This window comes from Lemur catta, chromosome 7, assembly GCF_020740605.2.
Source record: "Lemur catta isolate mLemCat1 chromosome 7, mLemCat1.pri, whole genome shotgun sequence".
In the NCBI taxonomy this organism is placed as follows: domain Eukaryota; kingdom Metazoa; phylum Chordata; class Mammalia; order Primates; family Lemuridae; genus Lemur; species Lemur catta.
In genome coordinates this window covers 17,523,462-17,546,197 of record NC_059134.1, presented here as the reverse complement: position 1 = coordinate 17,546,197, position 22,736 = coordinate 17,523,462, and the positions used below count along the sequence as shown (strand labels likewise).

The 22,736-nt window shown below is 40.9% G+C and overlaps 1 protein-coding gene across 1 annotated transcript in view; it reads left to right on the top strand.

The window, feature by feature from the left end:
• The first annotated feature begins 14,173 nt into the window (after positions 1 to 14,173).
• Positions 14,174 to 22,736, top strand: part of GRAMD1B (GRAM domain containing 1B) — a 180,001-nt gene continuing 171,438 nt past the window's right edge. Inside the window, exon 1 of the mRNA XM_045555770.1 lies at positions 14,174 to 14,465. The gene's annotated coding sequence lies outside the window, so the exon portion shown is untranslated. The remainder of the gene's footprint in view (positions 14,466 to 22,736) is intronic.

Here is a 22,736-nt window from a genome sequence, read left to right as displayed (position 1 = left end):
CCTGTCAATTTTTACATTCTTATGTTTTCCTAAGCTGGACCTCTGAAGACAAAAGCCCACTGCAGCTGAAAATAGAATGCTCCCTCCACCCTCCAGACAAAGTCAGTATTTATTGTTTCAGAGACTAGATGTAATCAGACAAGGACTGAGCTGGTCTATAGGCTTGCCCTCTTTTTTATTTTGTCGCTATTTGCCCAGAGGCAGTGCTGATTAGAATAATCCTTACTAAGAGCCAGAGGGAAAGAAATTTGATGACATAGTTTGGTTTTTTACATAGTAAGAAGGTCTCTGACCTGGAATTAAGAAGACTTGGGTTCCCAACACTGTTTATTGTCTTAGCCGGTGCTTTTGATAATTATGGTAATTTGGGAAGAGCACACTTGGCTGGAAATCCTGCCTTTGCCTCTTACCTTGGGACTCATGCAAGTTGCATAATTTCTCTGATCCTGTTTTCTCATCTATTAAGTAACATCACATCTATCCTACTTCCCTTATTGGAGTGTTGTAAAAATCACATTGGTACACATGTAACAGTATCTCAATTACAAAGAGCTATGTAGAAAGATGTGGGTTTTTACTTTGGTAGTTGTGCCTCAGTCATCTCATCTGATCGCTGAAATGCTCCATTCTGGCTCCCTTGACACTGCTGAGCGCTTGCATTTCTCAGCTGGGACACTTCTTGTGTCTGCTTTGCTTGCCCTTCTCTGCCCTGACTCCCAGACAGAAGTTTCTGAGAAAAGATCACCATTGTCAATTGTTTATTTGTCTCTGGTTTTTATTAATAAAATGTGCCCATTGTCCAGGCCCCTGCATGCTGAGTTACCTGCTGGCAAACATACCAGACACTCTGGGACCTCTGCCAGCAGCTAGCGTGGCTTTCTGCAAACACGTACCTGTGAAAAATAAAGATGGGCTTTAGTTCTGCTTTCAAAGTCCGTGCCTGAAATGTATAGTTCAAACAAAGTAATAACAAATAAAACCCACAGCAAACAAACAGCCCAGAGCACGAGGCTTTAGGACATTTACAGTGTTCTCTCTCCAAAGGTAGAGAGTGCTGTCTTCACACTTCCCTTTAGTGGCCAATAGGTCCATGACTTACCCTCACTAGGTTCCAATGAATTCAGATTGTAGTGGCGCTGGATTTATTGAGCCACTAGATCATATTTTAGAAATGGGCTCTCCATGTCTGCCCTTGTACCTTTCCCTCGATGACCCTGCCAGACATGACTGATTCTGCTCAGCTCAGGGAGGCCTGCAGGCGGCCGAGGCTGAGAGGGTTACGGTTATGAGGTCAGGGACCAGACCCTCAGGACTCCTTGGGGCAGAAGGCCTGGGGACAAGGAGAAAAGAGCTTATAGAAGCAGAAGAAGTGGAAAAAACTGGGGAGGGGGGAGAAATCTTAGTGAGAAGAGGAGAGAGAAAGAAATAGAGGAGGAAAGGAGAGTGAAAGTGTCAGGATGGGGCAGAAGGAGGAAGATAAAGTCTGGGGAGAAGGAGAATTCTTTGCCCCACACTCCTCTTGAAACAGAGCAGAAACAAATATTTCATGGTCCCTTAGATGCTCCATCCGTGGCTCTGGCACTGCCAGGTAGCCCAGCCTGCAGAGTCACAGTTCTCTGTCTACACAGGACTCTGGAACCAGGCCCCTGCTGCTAGTCCCTGCTCCACCCAGCAGTGGCAGCTGCAGACCACATCCCCTGAAAGCAGCGTGGACATCTCCTCCTCCTCCTCCTCTTCTTCTTCTTCTTCTTTTTTTTTTTTTTTTAGTAGAGACAGGGTGTTGCTATATTGCCCACGCTGGTCTCAAACTCTTGGCCTCTAGGGATCCTCCTGTTTCAGCCTCCCAAAGTGCATTGCAGGCACGAACCATGCTCTTCTTCTTATGAGCTGAAACAGCACATGCTTACTTAGGGTTTGAGGAAGGACAAAGAAGACCTAGAAAGAAGATGCTGGCAAAGAGAACGTCCAGATCACGCAGGGAGAGGCTGTGATACAGTGAAGAGAGCAGAGATTGTGCCATTGGAAGACATGAGTTGAGGTCCCCACCCTGCCAATTACTGAGTGGTCTCTAGACAAGTTTTAATTTTTTTTTTAACCTGTAAGACACATCTCCATCTTCATGTCTCCCTAATGGTTTATTTGAGAAGGTGGACAAAACTCCTGAAGTGCCTGAAGTGCCTGGTGTACCTCTTATGGCACTTGCCACTGCCTTATGTCTAAATATTTGAATAGCATATCTTCTTTATGGGTTTATGTGCTCATTGAGGGCAGGACATGTACAGATTTATCACCTAGTGTGGTACCTGACGTAGAGCAGGTATAGTAAATATCTGCAACAGATATCTAATAATTAAATAAATGAGGAAGATGATGGCTTTGTTTTAGCAGAGATCTAGAGGTAGATCTCTGGAACTGATCTGCTACTATTTAGGTTTGATACCACAATTGTGGGCTGGTTGTTACTGGCTTAAGTTATATTCCTTCAGAGATTCATCAGAAATACCCAGTGACCATTTACACATTCCTAATTTTTTTTATCTTCAATTAAGGAATGAATTTAATTCTGACATTTTAGGTTGAAAATATTTCATTATTTTAAAAATTATTGTGAACAAATGAAATCTATAATACTACTTAATGCAACATAGAAAATTACTTGTATAAACGTGTGTATATATGTCTTATACATGTTATCTATTTGTTATACACACAATGTTATAAGTGTATGTGTAATATTATTTTACTTCCAGCAAATGTACACAAAAGTAATCACTAACTATTTAAATACAGAGTGGACACATGTTTGTAATGTTTAATATTTACATTTCTCCTTTGAGTAGACATATCATGATTTTCTTAGGCATTTTGTTGTTTGACATTTTGGTTGTTGCCAACTTTTCACTGTTAAATAAACATTCTCTCTTGCATAATAAATAATAATTATTGCTGTTAAGAAAAAACTACAGTAATTTTTTGAGTGCCTGTTATGTGTAAGACACTACTTGGCAGTTTACCTATCTGTAGTGGATCGGTTAAGTTTTACAACCCATGAAGTGCATGTTATTGTTCCTCTTTCTCACAGAAGGAGACTTAACTCAGACAAGTAAGTAATTTGGCTAAGTCCCACAAGCCAGTGAATATAGAGCAAGAATTCGTACTCAGATCCGCCTAGATCCAAAGCCTTGCTCTTCCAAACCACAAAACTCTTAGGAGCAGAATGGTGAGGTCCAAAGGTATTATTAGCTTGATAGCTTTAACTACATTTTCCCATGTGGTTTTCCAAAAGCTTCGTGCTGTTATATAAAGCCTACCTCCCTGAACATACTATTTTCTCAGTAACTTTGGCTTCATTTTTAAGCTGAGAAGCCCCAAAGATTTGCATGCATTTTCTTTATTACCTTCTAAGTGCCGTTTTTAAAACCAAATCCATCTTGAGTATGTCACTGAGCTCACCTAGTCCTGGGCTCTCACCCTAACTCAGAGTTAGGTTTCCTGCTCTCCAAACCAGCAATGGAGAGAAATTTCTATCCCCTCCTTCCTCCTTTATCATTCCCTTCATCTCTCTGAGGAATAGAGCAAAGCACATTCTGTCCCCGTGAGGGATTGGGGACACTCTGCTTTCTTTGACCTTCTGTGCGTCCTTCATTGCATTAACGGCAGTGCTCCGGTAACATCTTGAATAGAAAACTGATCGACAAACATCAGGGAATGTACTTATGAGGACAAAGGGGCATTGGGAAACTTCCACAAGAACTCAGTGACCATTTGCCCATCCTATTTTTTTTCTTTTGAAATGAAGGCATGAATTTAATGTTCCATTTAGCATATGGGAAGGGATCAGGGACACTACATGGGGTTCACCTCTATTTGTTCCCTCTCTGAAGAGCTGCAGAGCATGCAGTATAAGTGAGGCCCCTTTGAATTCTTCAACCCATAGATCTTTGCCTGAGGGGAAAAAGTAAACATTCAGAGGTCATCCAGGACCCCATTTCTACTCCCACCCCAATTTGTAAGAAGAGGGGCTGCACAGAGCAGGCACCTCCAGATGGGAGGCAGTCGCTGGCCTTCTCTGACTCATGCTGCTCAGCTGCGTCTTCTGTAAGCCCTTACACACCAACGGCCTTGTGCAGCTTAGTATTCAGATAGGACCATGTCTGCAGAACCAAGTCAGGAAAAAGTGATTGCTCCGAGAAGATATAGCTCAGGTCAGCATTGCTCATCTTCAAGGTTGCCTAATAAAAACAATGGGCTATTATTTGTGTAGTGAATGACGTTAGAAAGGCTCAGAAGAAAGTATTGGTGGCCTTAGAAATCCATTCTTATTGTATCATCTCATCACCATTATTGTAATTATTATTGTTGCTAGCATTTAATGAGCACTTACTGTGTGTCAGGCACAGTGTTAAGTATACTATGCTATATCTCATTTAATTCTTCCGGCAACTCTCTGAGATCGTACCAGTATTATTATATTTTTGTAGATGAATGCTTAACTCCCTCACTTCTCACAGTGCTTTGTTCAAATGTCACTTCCTTTCTTTCTTTCTTTTTTTTTTTTTTAAAGATTGAGACAGAGTCTCACTGTGTTGCCCAGGCTAGAGTGCCATGGCATCAGTCTAGCTCACAGCAACCTCAAACTGCTGGGCTCAAGCAATCCTCCTGCCTCAGCCTTCCGAGTAGCTGAGACTACAGGTGTGCACCACCACACTCAGCTAAATTTTTCTATTTTTGGTAGACACGGGGTCTCACTCTTGCTCAGGCTGGTCTAAAACTCCTGGCCTCAAGCCATCCTTTCACCTGAGCCTCCCAGAGTGCTAGGATAACAGGCATGAGCCACCACTCCCAGCCTATCCCCCTTGTCTTTGCAAAGCCCCTGTCATCTTCTAACATACCTTCTCATTTGCTTAATCATTATGTCTATTGCTTAGTTTCCCCTGCCCCACCCCCAGTTAGAATGTTTGCTCCTCAAGGAGAAAGATTTTCGTGTGTTTTGTTCAGAACAGTGTTTGGCTCACAGAGCTACTCAGTAAATTTGTTATTAGGATAAACGAATGGATGAGCAGACCAAGGTTGAGATAATGAGCAAATCCCTTCAAGTCCCACAATAAGTGAGGGTCAGAGCAGGGCTGGAACTCTGTCTCATGCCAGAGTCTTGGGGCTTAACCACCCTGCAGGTTTGGATGAAAAACCTCCAAGGATGCCCATTCTTATGTCCCTATTTTTTTGAAATTCCAGAGGCTTAGTTAGGTTTCATGGATGACTTTGCTGTCTTCTCGGTCAGTGCAGAGAAGAGCCAGGATCAGTGTAGTCTTGGGATGAATGTCTGTATTGTCTGTGTCCTGCAGAGCAAGTTAGGTCTTGGTCAACTGAAGATCCTTTTTATCTTTAAGGTCTTTTAGTTTATTATTTCAATAGATTAAGGGGTACAAGTGGTTTTTGTTATATGGATGAATTGTATAATGCTGAAGTCAGGGCTTTTAGTATATCCCTTACCAGAATAGTATACATTGTACCTAGTAGATAAATTTTATCCCTCACCCACCTTCCACTCTCCCCCCTCTTCTTAGTTTTCAATGTTCATTACACCACTTTATGACCATCTATACTCATTGTATAGCTCCCACCTGTAAATGGGAACGTGATATTTGTTTTTCCATTCCTGAGATGCTTCATTTAGGATAATGATCTCTCATTCCATCCAAGTTGCTTCAAAAGACAGTATTTAATTCCTTTTTATAGCTAAGTAGTACACCACATTTTCTTTATCCACCATCTGTTGATGGGCACTTAGGTGGATTCCATATTTTTGCTATTGTGAATTGTTTTGTAATAAACATTCAGATACAGGTGTCTTTTTTTGTAAAATGCCTTCATTTCCTTTGGGTAGATACCCAGTAGTGGGATTGCTGGAATGCATGGTAGATCCACTTTTAGTTCTTTGAGGAATCTCCATACTATTTTCCATAGAGGTTATACTAATTTATATTCCCACCAACAATGTTTAAGAGTTCCCTTTTAACTGCATCCTTGCCACCATCTACTGTTTTTGATCTTTTAATAATGGCCATTTTGACAGGGGTAGGGTGTTATTTCATTGTGGTTTTAATTTGCATTTTCCTGATCATTAGTGATATTGAGCATTTTTTCATGTTTGTTGGCCATTTGTCTATCTTCTTTTGAAAAAAACCCTGTTCATGTCTTTTGCCCACATTTTGATGGGGTTATTTGTTTTTTTCTTGCTGATTTGTTTGAATTCTTTGCAGATTCTGGATATTAGTCCTTTGTTGGATGTATAGTTTGTGAATATTTTCTCCATTCTGTAGGTTGTCTATTTACTCTGTTGATATTTTCTTTACTGTGTAGAAACTTTTTAATTTAATTAAGTCCTGTTTATTTAGTTTTGTTGTTGCTATATTTGTCTTTGAGGTCTTAGTCATAAATTCTTTGCCTAGGCCAATACCCAAAGAGTTTTTGCTACATTTTGTTAGAGAATTTTTATGGTTTCAGGTCTTATATTTAAGTCTTTAATCCATCTTAAGTTAATTTTTTTATGGTGAGAGATAAGGATTCAGTTTCATTCTTCTGCATGTGGCTATCCAATTTTCCTAGCACCATTTATTGAATAAGGCATCCTTTCCCTAGTGCATGTTTTTGTCTGATTTATTGAAAATTAGTTGGCTATAGCTACATGGCTTTATTTCTGGATTCTCTATTAGTTCCACTGGTCTGTGCATCTACCTTTATACCAGTATCATGCTGTTTTGGTTACTATAGTCTTGCAGTATAATTTGAAGTCAGATAATGTGACACTTCCACATTTGTTCCTTTGGCTAATCAGGCTCTTTTCTGATTCCATGTGAAATTTAGGATTGTTTTTTCTAGATCTGTGAAAAATGTTGTTAGTATTTTGATGGGAATTGCATTGAATCTGTAAATCACTTTGGGCAGCGTTGACATTTTAGTGATGTTGATTCCTCCAGTCTATGAGTGTGGGATGTTTTTCATTTGTTTGTTTCATCTCCGATTTCTTTCACCAGTGTTTTGTAGTCTCCTTGTAGAAGTCTTTCATCTCCTTGGTTAAGTATATTCTTGATGTTTTATTTTCTTTGTAGCTGTCATAAATGGTATTGCCTTCTTAATTTGACTCTCATCTTGACTATTGTTAGTGTATAGGAATGCTACTGCTTTGTGTACATTAATTTTGTAACCTGAGACTTTACTGAATTTATCAATTCTAGAAGTATTCATATCATTGGCAAACAGGGATAGTTTGACCTCTTTCCCAATTTGGATACCCTTTATTTCTTTCTCTCATCTGATTGGTCTGGCTAGGATGTCCAATATTACGTAGAATAGAAGTGGTGACAATGGGCATCCTTCACTTGTTCCAGATCTTAGGGGGAATACTTTTGACTTTTCCTCATTCAGTATGATGTTGGCTGTGGGTTTGTTATATATGGCTTTTATTATTTTGAAGTATGTTTCTTCTATGCCTAGTTTGCTGAGGGTTTTATCATCAAGGGGTCCTGGATTTTATCTAATGCTTTTTCTGCATCTATTGAGATGATCATATGGTTTTTAGTTTTAATTCTGTTTATGTGATGAATCACATTTATTGATTTGCATATGTTGAACCCTTCTTGCATCCCTGGGATGAAACTCACTTGATCATGGTATGTTATCTTTTTGATGTGCTTTTGGATTCAGTTTGCTAGTATTTTGGGGGGGATTTTTGCATCTATGTTCATGAGGGATATTGGTCTGTAATTTTCTTTTTTTGTTATGTCCTTTCCTGGCTTTGTAATAAGGGTAATACTGGCTTTATAGAATGAGCTAGGGAAGATTCCCTCTTTCTCAATGTTACGAAACAGTTTCAGTAGGATGGGTGTCAGCTCTTCTTTGTAGATCTGGTAGGTTTCAGCTGTGAATCCATCTGGTCCTGGGCTTTCTTTCGGGGGAGATTTTTTTTTTTATTACTGTTTCATTCTTGCTACTCATTATTGGTTTGTTCAGGATTTCTATTTCTTCTGGATTCAAGCTTGGGAGGTTGTGTGATTCTTTATAGCCTTTGATCTGGGTGGGATGCAGTTTTCTGACCATTTACTCTTCTGCCACAGTAAGTTAATGTCATTAGGTTCTCATGCACTCTTTTTGGGTAAACAAATGTCATTAGGTTCTCAGATTTTCTAAACCACTCATTTCTTCTTTCTATAATTCTTTGTGTGTTAGAGAGATTTAAAGTGGCCACTATTTACTTGGACAACTTTTGCCATTGTGCTTCATTGGCAAAACGGTGACTTTGAGGCTTGCTATTAGTGTTTCCTGTTAAAATACTCCCTGTTACTTTTGGACTGATATGCATCATGGGAGTTCTAGACATCATGCACACATACATAGCCTTCATGCAAAAACCATTACGATAGCTCAGCCAACAGTTAAATTGTATCTTATTATTGAGGTTTATTTGTTTTTCTCTATAGCATTGGCTTTTGTAAGGTTTATAAATAAATAAAAATGGTTTAGCTTTGGTTCAAAGAGAATTTTCCCCTAGAGCTGATTTTACTGTAATATATAGCTTAATATAAAACCTAGCATGCTGAATATAGTTAGTCTTCAAAGTGGATTAGAGTTGTTGTGCTTTGGGCATTCCAAGGCATTAGTTACAGTACATTGCGTTAGCTTTACCAGTTGCCTCTCCTGTAATGAAAGGCATAGAAGATCACCCACTTGAATAGAAGACCAGAATACCAAAATTCTATCTTGTATTATAACTTCTATTGAGTGTGATGGAGATGATAATTGAATGGCAAAACCACTCCCATTGTAAGGGAGCAATGAAGCATTCTTTAGTTCCTTTAGAAAAAGAAAGTACAGAAATACAAGATGCTGACAAACTCAAGAGATCTATTCATACTAGTGATAATCATAATGATAACAATAATGATCATAATTGTACCAATTGTTCCCGTTTTCACCTCCCCCATTCTCCATAGGCCTTAAAATAAACAAACCTGTATTTTAAGCTATTAACTTAACCTCAGTTATTATCCATCTTTTTTTGCATGTAGAGAGCTACTGAAATGATAATTGGATTTCATAAATGCAGGCTTTGTGGCATTATGTAGAAAAGTTGGATTTTTATAGTGCTCTAGGGTGTGTATATGATGTGTCCCTGCAACCAGATGTAACTTGTTGCCCGATGTATGTCACTATATTAGTGACGAAAGTGTGATGCTTGTACACATGATTTCAGACATAAAAATGATGCAACTGTGGACTTTTCCTAGCATTTATTATGTTGTAGGGACTGGGCTAAGTGCTTTACATGTACTATCTTGTTTATCTCCCACAACAAGCACTTGAGATGGACAGTCTTATTATCAATCTGATTTTTCACATGGATTAACTAAGGCACTGAGAGATTAATTATCTTGCTAAAAAGTGGTGGCTCCCGGACTTGAACCCAGATATTCTAATTCTAGAACCTTTGAACCTCACAGGAAGCAGGGTGACTAGCAATGAAGTGCAAGGGTTACATTTATCTCAAACAGGTCATATGATGGATATTAAGAACTTATATCATATTTTGTACAGGCACAGGCAATAATTGTGCAGTATAGGTGCATGAATGGGTTATAAAATCCGGTACCAACTTAGGTCTGAGATGTTGACATTAAAAGACTGAGAGCACTCCATGCTGGAGGAGGCGAGCTAACCACGTGAGAGGATAAGCTCTGGCGTCAGATTACCTAGTTTGGACTCAAGACTAGCTGCTGATTGGCTGTGTGTCTTTAGATGACTTTTCTAAGTCTCATTTTTTCCTCATTTGAAAATGGGAAAAACAACTAACCTATTGTGTTGATTTGAAGATGAATTGAGATGATGCTCGATGTATAGTAAGCATGCAATAAATGTTAGCTAGTCTTACTATGATTGTATTTGGGTATTGGTCTAATTTAAATAAAATTATTGGTACTGGCATAAAAACAGACACATGGACCAACGGAATAGAATAGAGAACCCAGATATAAATCCACGCATTTACAGCCAACTCATTTTCTACAAAGGTAGCAAGAACATACAATGGGGAAAGGACAGACTCTTCAATAAATGATGCTGGGAAAACTGGATAACCATATGCAGAAGAATGAAACTGGAACCCCATTTCTTACCATATACAAAAATCAAACCAAAATGGATTAAAGACTTAAATGTAAAACCTGAAACTACTAGAAGAAAATGTTGGGGAAATGCTCTAGGGCATTGGTCTGGGCATAGATTTTTTGTGAAAGACCTCAAAAGCACAGGCAACCAAAGCAAAAATAGACAAATGGGATTACAGAAAGCTAAAAAGCTTCTGCACAGCAAAGGAAACAATCAACAAAGTGAAGAGACAACCCACAGAATGGGAGAAAACATTTGTAAACTGTCCATCTGACAAAGGATTAATATAACCAGATTATATAAGGAACTCAAACAACTGAATAACAACAACAAAAAAAACCCCCCAAATAATCTGACTAAAAATGGGCAAAAGATCTGAATAGACATTTCTCAAAAGAAAACATGCAAATGGCCAACAGGTATATGAAAAAATGCTCAACATCACTCATCATCAGAGAAATGCAAATCAAAGCCACAATGAAGCTGGGCACAGTGGCACGTGCCTGCAGTCCCAGCTACTAGAGAGGCTGAGGTGGGAGGATGAGTTGAGGCCAGGAGTTTGAGACCAGCAAGGGCAACATAGTGAGACCCTGTCTCTAAAATGCATGTGTGTGCGTGCGCGCACACACGCGCACACACACACACACACACACACACACAAAATGAGATATTGTCTCACCTTAGTCAAAATGGCTTTTACCAAAAAGACAGGGCAAGGGATAGTGGCTCATGCCCAGCCACTTGGGAGGCTGAAGCGGGAGGTTCTCTTGAGCCCAGGAGTTTGAAGCTGCAGTGAGCTATGATCATGCAACTGCACTCCAGCCTGGGTGACAGAGTGAGGCCCTGCTTCTAAAAATAAAAAGGGCATAACAGTTGCTGGTGAGGATATAGAGAAAGGGGACCCATCATACACTGTTGGTGAGAATATAAGTTAGTACAGCCACTGTGGGAAATTGTATGGAAGTTCCTCAAAAAAACTAAAAATAAAACTACCATATGATCCAGCAATTGGATCATTATCCAAATAAAGGAAATTAATATATCAAATAGATATCTGTACTCCCATGTTTACTGCAGCATTATTTATAATAGTCAAAATATGGAATCAACCTAAGTGCCCATCAATGGATGAATGGATAAAGAAAATGTAGTATATGTATACAATGGAATTTATTCCACCATAAAAAAGAATGAAATCCTGTCATTATTTACAGCAATATGGATAGAACTGGAGGTCATTATATTAGGTGAAATAAGCCAAACACGAAAGACAAATATTGCATATTCTCACTCATTTGTAGGAGCTAGAAAAGTGGATCTCATGAAGGTAGTAGATTGGTGGTTACCAGAGACCAGGAAGAATAGGGCAGAGGGGGATGAAGAGAGGTTGATTAATGAGTACAAACATACCGTTTGATAGAAGAAATAAGACCCAGTGTTTGATAGATTGATACAGTGACTATAGTTTACAGTAATCTGTCATATATGTATTTATTTATTTTGACATAGGGTCTTGCTCTGTCACCCAGACTAGAGTACAATGGCCTGATCATAGCTCACTGTAACCTCGAATTTCTGAACTCAAGTGATCCTCCTGCCTCAGCATCCCTAGTAGCTGGGACTACAGGCATGAACCACCACCCACAGCTAATTTTTCTAGTTTTTGTAGAGCTGGTGTCTCACTATGTTGGCCAGAGTGGTCTTGAACTCCTGGGCACAAGCGATCCCCCCACCTCAGCCTCTCAAAATGCTGGGATTACACGCATGAGCTACTGTGCCTGGCTCTAATAGTGTATTTCAAAATAGCTAGAAGAGAATAATTCAAATGTTTCTAGCATAAAGAAGAGACAAGTATGTAAGGTGATAGATATCCCAATTATACTTATTTGATCCTTACAAATTATATGAATGTATTAAATTATCACATGTGCCCCCCAAATATGTACCTCTATCATGTATAAATTAAAATAAATAAATAAATAAAATTATCTTCTCGCCCTCAGTGTAGAAGCTGTGTACCTAAGTTCTTCTTTATCACACTTCTTCTCGGAAACAAGCAGAATGTCCCTGGAATCTAGGCCAAACACCCATTTAAGGTATTGTACTTGGTGCCAACAAAATGGAAAACAAATTATTCTGACCATGCACGTAGTCCTGAGGTAGGACGTGAGAAGGCCCTGTTAGTAAAATAGCAACAGGAAGGATGAAGTGGTTTAGCTTTTGAAAGTACACGATAACTGCTGTAAAACTAAAACTGTTCTAAAAACAAAGTTTATTTTTTAAAAAAGTAGATGGTAATGTGTTTCAAGACTCAGCTCTTCCATAGGTAATGGGTTAACTTCATCTTTGCTTGTATCACAGTAAACAGGCTAACAAAAGCGGCCATCGTGTTGGCACTTCTTGGCCTATTTTCTTATCTATAGAATGTGGAGGTTGGCTTCCTCTAACGTACTTTTCTATTTTGGAACTCAAATGGAATGAATGGACATTTAGGGGGAATTACATGATGGCCTGATGTCAACCTTTCATCAGGATTGGCAGACATGCTTTACACAGGAAACCATGCAAGAGGATGTTTATGTTCTAGAGGTCTGGGCAGCCCCAGAACTCAAGTCTGTCAGGATTCCCAAGGAGCAGTTGGGAGATTTGCCCATCTGGACATCTTTGCAAAGGAGTAGGATGAAATCCCATCTCTCTCGGGTGGTGAAGTTGAGACCCCTACCAATAAGAGAAGGAGAATTGGTTAAGCTCTGATTCAGGGGATTTTTTTAAAGAGTTGATAGAAAAGCAGCTCTTTCCAAGTACATTCTTGTTCCTTCCTTTAATTACTCCCCAAAGATCCATAGTCCAAACACCCTTACCTAAGAAACCTGAGCTTTTAGTTAATCAGGAATGAATGTTCTGGGCAAAGAGCATTATGGTCCCAGGTTACTGCTCCTGAGACTTGCTATGTGATTTGGACTGAGTGTGACGTGATAATCCAGGGGAGATTGTGACCACAGTCAGAGTGGCCCCTGGGGAAAGTGCAGGGCTGAGCAGACAATGTTCATCAGTTTTCATCTCTTCAGAAGAGCATTGCAGTAGAAGAACAATCTCTGGGAAACTAATTGCACTAGGCACCTCTTCAAACCTCCCAACCCTGTTCTTTGTCCTGCCCTGGCCCTCCACCATCATTTTTTCATTCATAGACATTCACTGAGCATAAATGTAAGTGCTTGGTGTGGAGCAGTGAACTCGGTAACAGAAGATGAAGACAAATGGGGAAATGGGACATAAATCCCATCTTGATGGCAGTTACAGTCTAGGGGGAGGTGGAAAATGCACATCACTAATTACGACACAAGGCGGGAAATGATGCATTGAAAAGAGGTATGGGCAAACTTTTTCAAGGTGTTTCATACTAGGGAAGATCAATTTAAGTGAATATTGAGGACATTCCCAAAGGAGAAGAGAAAGAGAATATGTCATAAAAGGACAACTAGAAGAGCAAGAGCAGGCAGGGACTTGCTATAGAACCTTGGAACCTGTGGAATGCTCCAGAGCCATAGACCTGGAAGTGACCTCAGAGGTCATCTGGCCTCAACCTCATAGTGAGACTGTCCCCAACGGGTTCACTCTGTGCTTTACCACCTCTGTTGATGGGAACTCATCATTTATATTTGGATTAACAGTGTCTGGTCCCAGAAGGGAGCAGGGGAATTTCTAACTCTGTGTGTGTGGGTGGGGAGAGATTGAAAGAGAGAGAGAGAGAGAGAGAGAGAGAGGAGGCAGGGCAGTAGCAAGATTTTCAGTATCCTAGGGGATCCCTGCCTGAAGGACATATGGGCCCAATGAGTGCTGACTGGCTGTTCTTTGAGTTAAGCCCAGGAGATTTTATTACGGTGGGGATGGAACCTAACGTCTGGTTCCAAGGTCCAAGGTCCTGCATAGGTGGCGAACTTGCACGGAATGGTATCATGTGAGCGAGTCTTCAAGAAGAAAGACTTTGCTCTGGCTAATTCCATTTAAGCTGTTTGCCTGACTACAGCCTGGAAACAAGTTAGATCTATGTGTGGAAGCTAAATTAGAACCATAAGACCACAGAGAAGCTACTTTTAAAGGTCTTTTAGAGTTTACTAAGCTACTATTTCAGCAGGGGATGGCAAATCTCATTTTAAGCAAATCAACTTAGGGGACCCATTTGTAAGAAGCCAGCAGTTTTCGCCTTTGTGTGTTGGAATTCCCTGCTTGGAGCCTTGAAGCACCAGGACTTACCCAGACCTGCTGATTTGACTCAGATCTACAGGTAGACGTCTTAATAGGTAAGAGGTGTTAGAGACACTTGGGTAAAAATTAAGAATTAGAGGTACACTTACATTATTAATGACAAATGAGAAACTATTTATGTGTCCTGAACATGCCATAAAAAGTATATTTTTTTGCTAGTGTTTCTAGCAAGGGAGTTCTGCTAAATATTTGGGATAGCATTTTTTAAAAAAGTATTTAGAATTTAATTTCCCAAGGAAATTAGTGTTAACATTGTGGTATATTTTAGTTAGGGAACAAATAGAAAATGACTGAATTAAATAGAGAAACAAAGTGTATCAGTTTGCAGAATTGCAACAACAAATATTAATTTACTTTCCAAATTGCAAAGCAAATAAAAATCTTTACAGTGACAGGGAGAACCAGTTTAAATGGTGGTTGAAAATAAGCATTTTACAGAAAGTCGAATAGACTGACAGTGGAGTGAAGACAATGCTGGTTTTGGATTCAGAATACATCTGAAATTCTTAGTTTTATCAGGTGTGGTGGTTCACACCTGTAATCCAAGCACTTTGGGAGGCTGAGACAAGGAAGGATCCCTTGAGGCCACAACTTTGAGACCAGCCTGGGCAACATAGTGAGACCCCATCTCTAAAACAATAAAATATATTAGATGAGCTTGGCGGTACGTGCCTGTAGTCCCAGCTACTTGGGAGGCTGAGGTGGGAGGATCCCTTGAGCCCAGGAGTTCGAGGCTTCAGTGGCCTAATTGTGAGCTATTATTACACCTCTGCACTCCAGCCTGAGTGACAGTGCAAGAACTTGTCTCTAAAAAAAAACCCTTTTTTAAAAATAAAAACTGAAAAAAAAATTTTTTTAAGTTCTTAATTTCTCTAAGCCTCAGTTACTTCATCTCTACAATGGGAAAAAATGGCATCTCATAGGATTATTGTGAGGCTTAAATGAGAAAATATAGTGCCTCGTTCAAGAAATCTTAGGTGAATCTGAAATTTTTTAGGACATTGAAGCGTTTCTACTCTATGCCTGACTGGAGCAGATTTTTCAGTTGGTTCAAATCCTAGTTATCCTGTAGAAAGAGTAAGTCCATGTAAGTTGATTTTTTACAAATATAGTTTTATTAAGTGGTGGTGTCCTTGCAAAGTCATGTATAAATCCAGTAACATTTAAAATGCATTAGGGGAATTTCCCACGTACAGGAATTCTGTTTGTGTGAAGCAAAAAGGCCTCCCCCAAAGCCAGTAACAATTCCATTATACGTTTTGTGCCAATCTAGATGTTCACATGTTGGGATTAGTTCTAGTGAGGTATTTGTGTTTGATTAACTTCTTGCTCTGTGGGGGCTTACGAGGGAATTAGATGCACACAGAATGTGTGCTGACAAAAGCAGAAGGAGTGTTTTCAGTGCCATTTGTTTTTTTAATTATCCTCTGAGGTCAAACTACAACAGCCACAATAACACTGGAAGTCATTAAGGTAGAGTCTGACCAAAAGATGTTTGATTGACATAAAGCAGCTTCAGATTCAGCTTTGTGACTTTGGTCTAAGATTGAGCCTGCCTGTGCCTCAGTTTTTCATCTGGGAACCTAGGGAAGACAGGGTGGAGAACAGATAGGCATTGGATGGAATATCTAATGCTTCCTCCAGGCCTATAATTCTATCACCTAACAAAAGTAATATATCTATGGCTCATTAAAATTTCTGACTGTCAGATAGAATTAATGTGTCTTCCCACGGTACCTGCTTACATCCAGGATGTGGCTGAGGGCATAGGAAACAGAATTCTTTCTTCTCCTGGAAATACGGAGAAGCAAGGTCACTCTGCATCCAGCAACATGTTTCATTTCTATGTGGACACTCTCAGGCATTCAACAGATGGCTTCCTCATCAAATGTACCTTATTCAAGTTTATTCATTGAATAAAAATTTCACACATATTAAGAAATGATCTATTTTAATAAATCCTTTTTCTAAAACCAATGATTTGTATTATATGAAGGATCATGCCAGACTCAGATATTTTTTAAATCTGTATTTTCATACATTAAGATTACGTAAAGCTAAAAAGACCTCTCCAGTTCATAGATTCTGAGAGCTACAGGAAAGACTTTGGAGATCACTAGCACAACCAATCCCCAAATCTCAATTTCAGAGTATTTAAAATACTGCGCAGTTACTAAATTGAGGGCAAGTGTGAGCACAGTGGTCCTGAGTTTTAGCTTCCGGGGTGGCGGGGTGGGGGTGCGGGGACAAGCATAGGTGCATGCCACTAGGGACAGCTCCAGGGCAGAGTGCAGCAGGATAGAGGAAACGGACTGTTTTTGAAAAGTGGGAGCATCATTGAGGCAAGAGTCCACGCCAAATGCAGAATTTTATAGGAATGAATTATTTACAGATGCATTGCTTCAGATGCATTGCTTGTGGAAAGGCAAACGGCTCAGGGTGCAGTGGGAATGGTCATCCAGAGCTGGATTACGGGGACCACCCGTGAACATCCTCCATTGAGCCCAGCTTCTACAGCTCCTTCCTGTGTCATAACAAAGCAATTCCAATTTTTTGCTTGCCACAGTATGTAAAGGCTGACATCTCCCTGGTGCTCGGCAAATGTGTTGTTCCATCAGAACAAACCAGGCAGCTGTTTTCTAGTTTTACTTTTAAAATGTCAACATCTTATCTCAGGGAAATAAGTTACCACAGTTCTGCTCAACCTTAGAAGTGATGGGAACACACTTCTCAAACATCACTAGCTCTCTGGATCTTAGCTTGCTTGTTTCTAAAAGGTGACTGTTGTTTTCTGATTGAGGGGAGATGTGATGGCCCAGGTTCTTATCAGAAATAGGTTGTTTTAACACTTAAAAAGAATTATTCCTAGAGCTCTGGAGCCCTTTTCTTTGAATGAGTCAAGCTACCAATTCTTACAGTCTTGCTCTTTGCATGCAAAGCCCTTTATAATCTGTGAAGGCTCAACTTTTTGATAGGTGATTTTAGTAAAACTGTAGAACTTCTCTGTGCCTCAGTTTTGTAATCTGTAAAACTAAATGAATAGTGGAGATAAAATAACAGTTGGACCAGATCTTGGAAATCTCTGTTCCACCATTCCGGGATTTGATCACTAGAGTATAAATTCCTCCAGGGCCCAGACTTGCTTTCGTACACTCCTATTTTCTAGCACCTAGAACACAGTATGCTTAATAAATACATGTTGAATGGGTGAGTGAAGGAAGATATATGATAGACATAATCTCTTGCATTCATCCCTCACCCACCCAAACATTGGTTGCGTTCCAAACTGTTCCTTCTGTAATTCTAAGAGCAAACCATGCTTTCTTTTATGCCTCAGTGCCTTTGCACATATAGCTGCTCTGTTGGAAACATGTTTCCCCTTGATCTACCTGCAGAACTCCTCTGCTAACCTTCGGGCTTTGTCTAGGTGCTGTCCTCTGTGAAATTCTCTCTGGATCAAGATCTTTCTCCTCTGTGCTCATACTGCATTTGGCGCACATGTCTATTGAAGTATATTTTCTTACCAAATTATAGTTCTTGGATTGGTTTTTCTGTTCCTTCCTCCCCTCCCCAAGATTTGAAGCAACTGAGCTCAGAGTCACCTTTTTTTTTTTTTTCTGAGGCAGGGGCTCACTCTGTCACCTAGGCTGGAGTGTAGTGGCATGGTCATAGTTCACTGTAACCCCCAACTCCTGGGCTCAACCAGTCCTTCCACCTAAAGTGTTGGGATTAAGGGCGTGAACCACTGTGCCCAGCCCAGAGTTATCTTCCCCCTCACTCCCCTTGACATAAGATCTTGCTCAGTTACCTGGGCTAGAGTGTAGTGGCATCATCATAACTCACTGCAACCTCAAACTCCGGGGCTCAAGCAATCCTCCTGCCTCAGCTTCCCAAGTAGCTGGGACTACAGGCCAGAGTCATCTTTAATAGGCATTCAAGAAATATTTTTAGGAAGCAATGAATAGTTGTACACAAACTTTCAGAAACTTTTCGCAATACCCAGTATTATGGTATGCTTAGAGTCTGGGGAGATTAAATGCTGTTTTGATTGATTTGCTAGATTACCAGGTACACCACTGAGCTTCAATTTGCTTAGCAGATATAGGCAAAATTCCATTTTAAATGGCATAATCATACAGTCACATCTTGTTCTTCTGAAACATAACATCTACCAACAATAACACATACACACACACAAATTAAAAGGAAAAAATAAAAACCCTTATCTCCCTCCTGCAAATGTTCCCTTACAACTCTCAACTCTCCTTTCTTATCTCTCTATCTCACACACATCTTTTTCACAATCTAACTCTAGGCCCTAGCAGAGTGTTTAACTCATTTCATAGTAGATGCTCAAAAACTACTTGAGAATGAGGAGCTATCTCTCATTCCTTTCAATGACTAATTTCTGGAAAGAGCAGTCTAACCTTGTAGCCTCCATTTATTCATTCCCTGTTTACTCTTTAACCTATAGCAATCTCATTTCTTTTCTGACCACTCCACTGAAATTGTTGTCTCAGAGGTCATCAGTGACCTAATTACAAACTCTAATGGAATTATCTCAGTCTTCCTCCTACTTGATTTCATTACAGCATTTGACATCATTTATCTTTTTGAAATATAGTCTAATTGAAAAAGCATGAGTTTTAAAGTAGAGAGACCCTAGTTTTAAACTTGTGCTTATCTTCTACTTGCTAGCTGTGTGAACTTGGGCAAGTAACCTTATAAGATCTCCCATTATCCTAAAATGAGGCTTTTGATATTTATTTTTCAGAATTGTTGGAAAGGTCAAAGGGGATTTTGTGTATGAAGTACTGAGCACAGCACTTGGCTTGCTATAGTCACGCAGTAAATGTTGACTGCTTTCTCCCCTCAATTTCCAAATTATTGCTTCTTCTTGGTTTTTTTCTAGTCTACTGCTCTGAACAAATATTCATAGGCTTCTCCTTTTCCACGCCCATACCCTCTTATTCCGCATTTTTCTCCTGCCCTGTTTCAGATTTTCTCCATGTCCTATCTGAACTATTTGCCATTCATGTGGTCAATAATCTAAAATATTGACTGATGGAATGCTAGTGTCCAAAGCAGTTTCTCTGCTTCCCATATGTTGCTTCTCCAGTGCATGTTTCACGCTGTCCTCACGGCTGATGCTCTTCACGTACAGGCCAATAATGCCCCCCAACGCCCCAGCAAATACCCCAAACCAACCTGAATTGCATCCTTTGTCTAGAGAATAAAATCTAAACTTCAGCACTCACCACAATCTGAACCCGTATTTGTCTGGCTACATCACCTGGTACTGTGTGTCCTTCCCTATGCTCTGATTTATCTTTCCCTATTTTCAAAAACTTGGTATGAGTTTTCACTCCTCTGTGGCTTTACTCAAGCTGTAATGCCCTATTCTTTTCTATTGAAATGCATACTTTAAGTCTTAACTTAAATACTAATTCCTACATAGGACCTGCCTAAACCTCTCTTTCCTTCTATACAAAATTTATTGGTCTTTCCACTCACACCTTATGTGAGCGTGCATTTTGCACTTAATTAATTCTGTCTTGCAAAACTGCACCAATGTGCAAACCATGTCTTACTGATTTAGCTATATCCCCAGGACTTACTGAGTAAGGAGGCTTACATAGTGCTCTGGCTTGGCAACTACTTGTAGAATTAAACTGAATTGAAAATCAACAGGAATAGTCCTATTTCCTAACAAGGGTATTATAAAGGAAACCGAATTAGACCTAACAAATGTTAACATTTGTAGAGCACTCACTATGTGCCAAGCTGTAGGTGCCCTACTGGGTTCAAATGTTCACAACCAACCAGCAGGGAGATGCTATCCATTATCTTGATTTTACAGATGAGGAAACTAAGGCACAGAGAAGTTAAATAACTTAGCCACAGTCACAGCTGGTAAGTGATGGAAAGGGGCCCAAAGCTCAGATCGCTTCACTTCGGGCCCACACGCTTGCTTGCTAGTTGATAGGCTGAGAGCATTTCATGATGCTTCCGAGGAAAGCGGCAGCAGACTATCCAGAGCGTGCCACCTGCCTTCCATGCTGTGGGCAGCCAAGGGATGGATGGGGAAACCTCAGGAAGCCTTTCCCAGCCCTGGTTTGCACACAAAACTGTCCTTGTAAGATTTAGAGGACAAGAGATGTTGTCTGTCTGTGCCGTGGTATCCTTGGCATTGAGAGCAGGGGCAGCCAAAATGTTGTGCAAAACGTTCTTCTTGACTCTTAAACCTTTTGATGAGCAGTTAAACCAGGGAGGCTTATCTGGTGGCAGTCCTTCTCCTGAGGCGACGTCATTGCTCACCCTGGCTCCTGGGAAGGCTTCGGAAGCGAAGCACCCTGCTGACCGTGTGCATTCCCCAAGGCTGAGAGCATGCGAACTGAGTCCCCATCAAAGTCCTGAAGCATGTCCTCCCTTCCTCAGAAGGAGAAGCTGGATGTGGCAGCTGGTCACCCGTGGTTTTACTTAGATTGTGTTTAGCCAGCATCAACCTCCTGTTCCACCCTCCTTCTCTATCCATACAAGTTCCGTGCAATTTCCTTTGATCCTTCTTAAGTAGCTAGCCCCTCCCTGGGGAAATAAGGGAGGATTAGTGGTGAAAGGAATAGGAGGAGATACCACGGGGAGGGGTTTACATTATTCTCTCCAATTCTTTCTCCTGTCCTCACACCCCGACCGCAGCGCCTGGCATCGCCACCCTGGTGATGGAGCCCTGCATTTCTAGCTGACCAGTGCAAGATATTAAAACCGCTTGTGGGTCTCAGGGAGGTGTTTGGCATCTGGTGATCAAAATGCCCAAAATCAGTAAAAAGTTGGTTCAAACAGACTTTGTTTTAGGTATAGGTGGATTGCTTTTATTTTAAAGACAAAATCTGAGTCTTAGAGACCCACAACGGTAGGATGGGACTGGGCTTTTAAGAGAGAATTTTTTCCTGCTGCAGCCTCTAAAAAGGCTCCAGTTGCCTTTAAAGATCTACAGGGAAAGCCACTCTCTACTCAGCCTTGGTCACCCATGCCAGTCTTTAATCGGCCTTGCCCTCAGCAAATGTTTATCATCCATCCTGAATCCCCCACACTGCGCTCTGCACAAACTCATTTCCTCTGGCTCAGCAACAGAAAGAGAGCTAGAGAGTGATATCTGCCATCCTTCCTTTTGTATCTGAAGGCAGTTAACATTGCTCTCACAGCGTTGTCCATGTTTCTGTCTGTATTTCCAGCTTCCCTGCCAGCCACAAGTCCCCCTGCCCTGATGCCCCCCTGCCTGCTGCTTTTCCTGGTACGTGGGCTGGCTGTTGGGGTTGGCCATTCTGAGTATTGTGCGGGAGAGAGATTCTGTGTCCCAGCCTTGAGGGTGAGGACTGTCCGTCTTGCAGCAACAGTGCTGGAGGGGATGCTCCTGTGTTCTCGGGAGTTGCCTGCCTTTGGCATCCCGGGGCAGGTGAAATGGTGGGTCAGGGGTGCCTGCGCCCACCTTCCACCTCACACTCACTTGGACGTGCACCCAGGAGAAATCTAGCCTTGAAACTGCTATTTTTCACTTACGTTTTCTCCTGGAAGTTTTGCCTGAAGAATGGACTATGTCGTTTATGGGTTTGTAGAAGTAATAGACAGGTGTTGGGTGTCTTGCGCCTGTAGGAAAAGGGAGCCCATGCAGCTGAGAATAAACAACAGTTGCTTGGTAATATGAGCTCCTTTCATTTAAAATTAGAGGTCTGGCTGCGGGCTGGGGGAAGGGGAGGCTGGGTTGTTCTGGCCACCAGCTGTCTGGGGTGGGGGGGAAGAGGTGAGGTCAGTTTCCCAGAGAATGGGGGTGTCGCTAAAGAGTCACATATGGCAGAGAAGAAATATGGGGAGGGGGGAGACTTGAGGAGCTAATGCAATAGCTGAGATTCCGAAGGGGGTCAGGGAAACTCTGGTCCCGACAGCAGCTGCTTTGAGAAATTGTTTTTCAAAACTTTTGGTGGTCTCTAACCTAGCTTCAGAAGTCTCAGGTTTAAGTTCTGGCCTTGCCATTGATTAGTCATTGTCATTTATCTGTGACCTTGGATAAATGACGGACTCTCTCGGTCTCACTGTCATCAATTGTAAAATGAAGGTACTAACATTTGCCCTACCTTACTCCTAGGGCTGCTGGAAGATATGATATGATGTCTGAAAGCTCTTTTAAAACCGTATACATAAAAAGCACAGGATACAGGGGAGAATCAAAGGCAGGAGAAGCTTGGTTCTTTCCTCACGGACCTTACAGTCTTAACAGTAAGGATGGCTCTCAGTTGCCGGGCATTTCATGT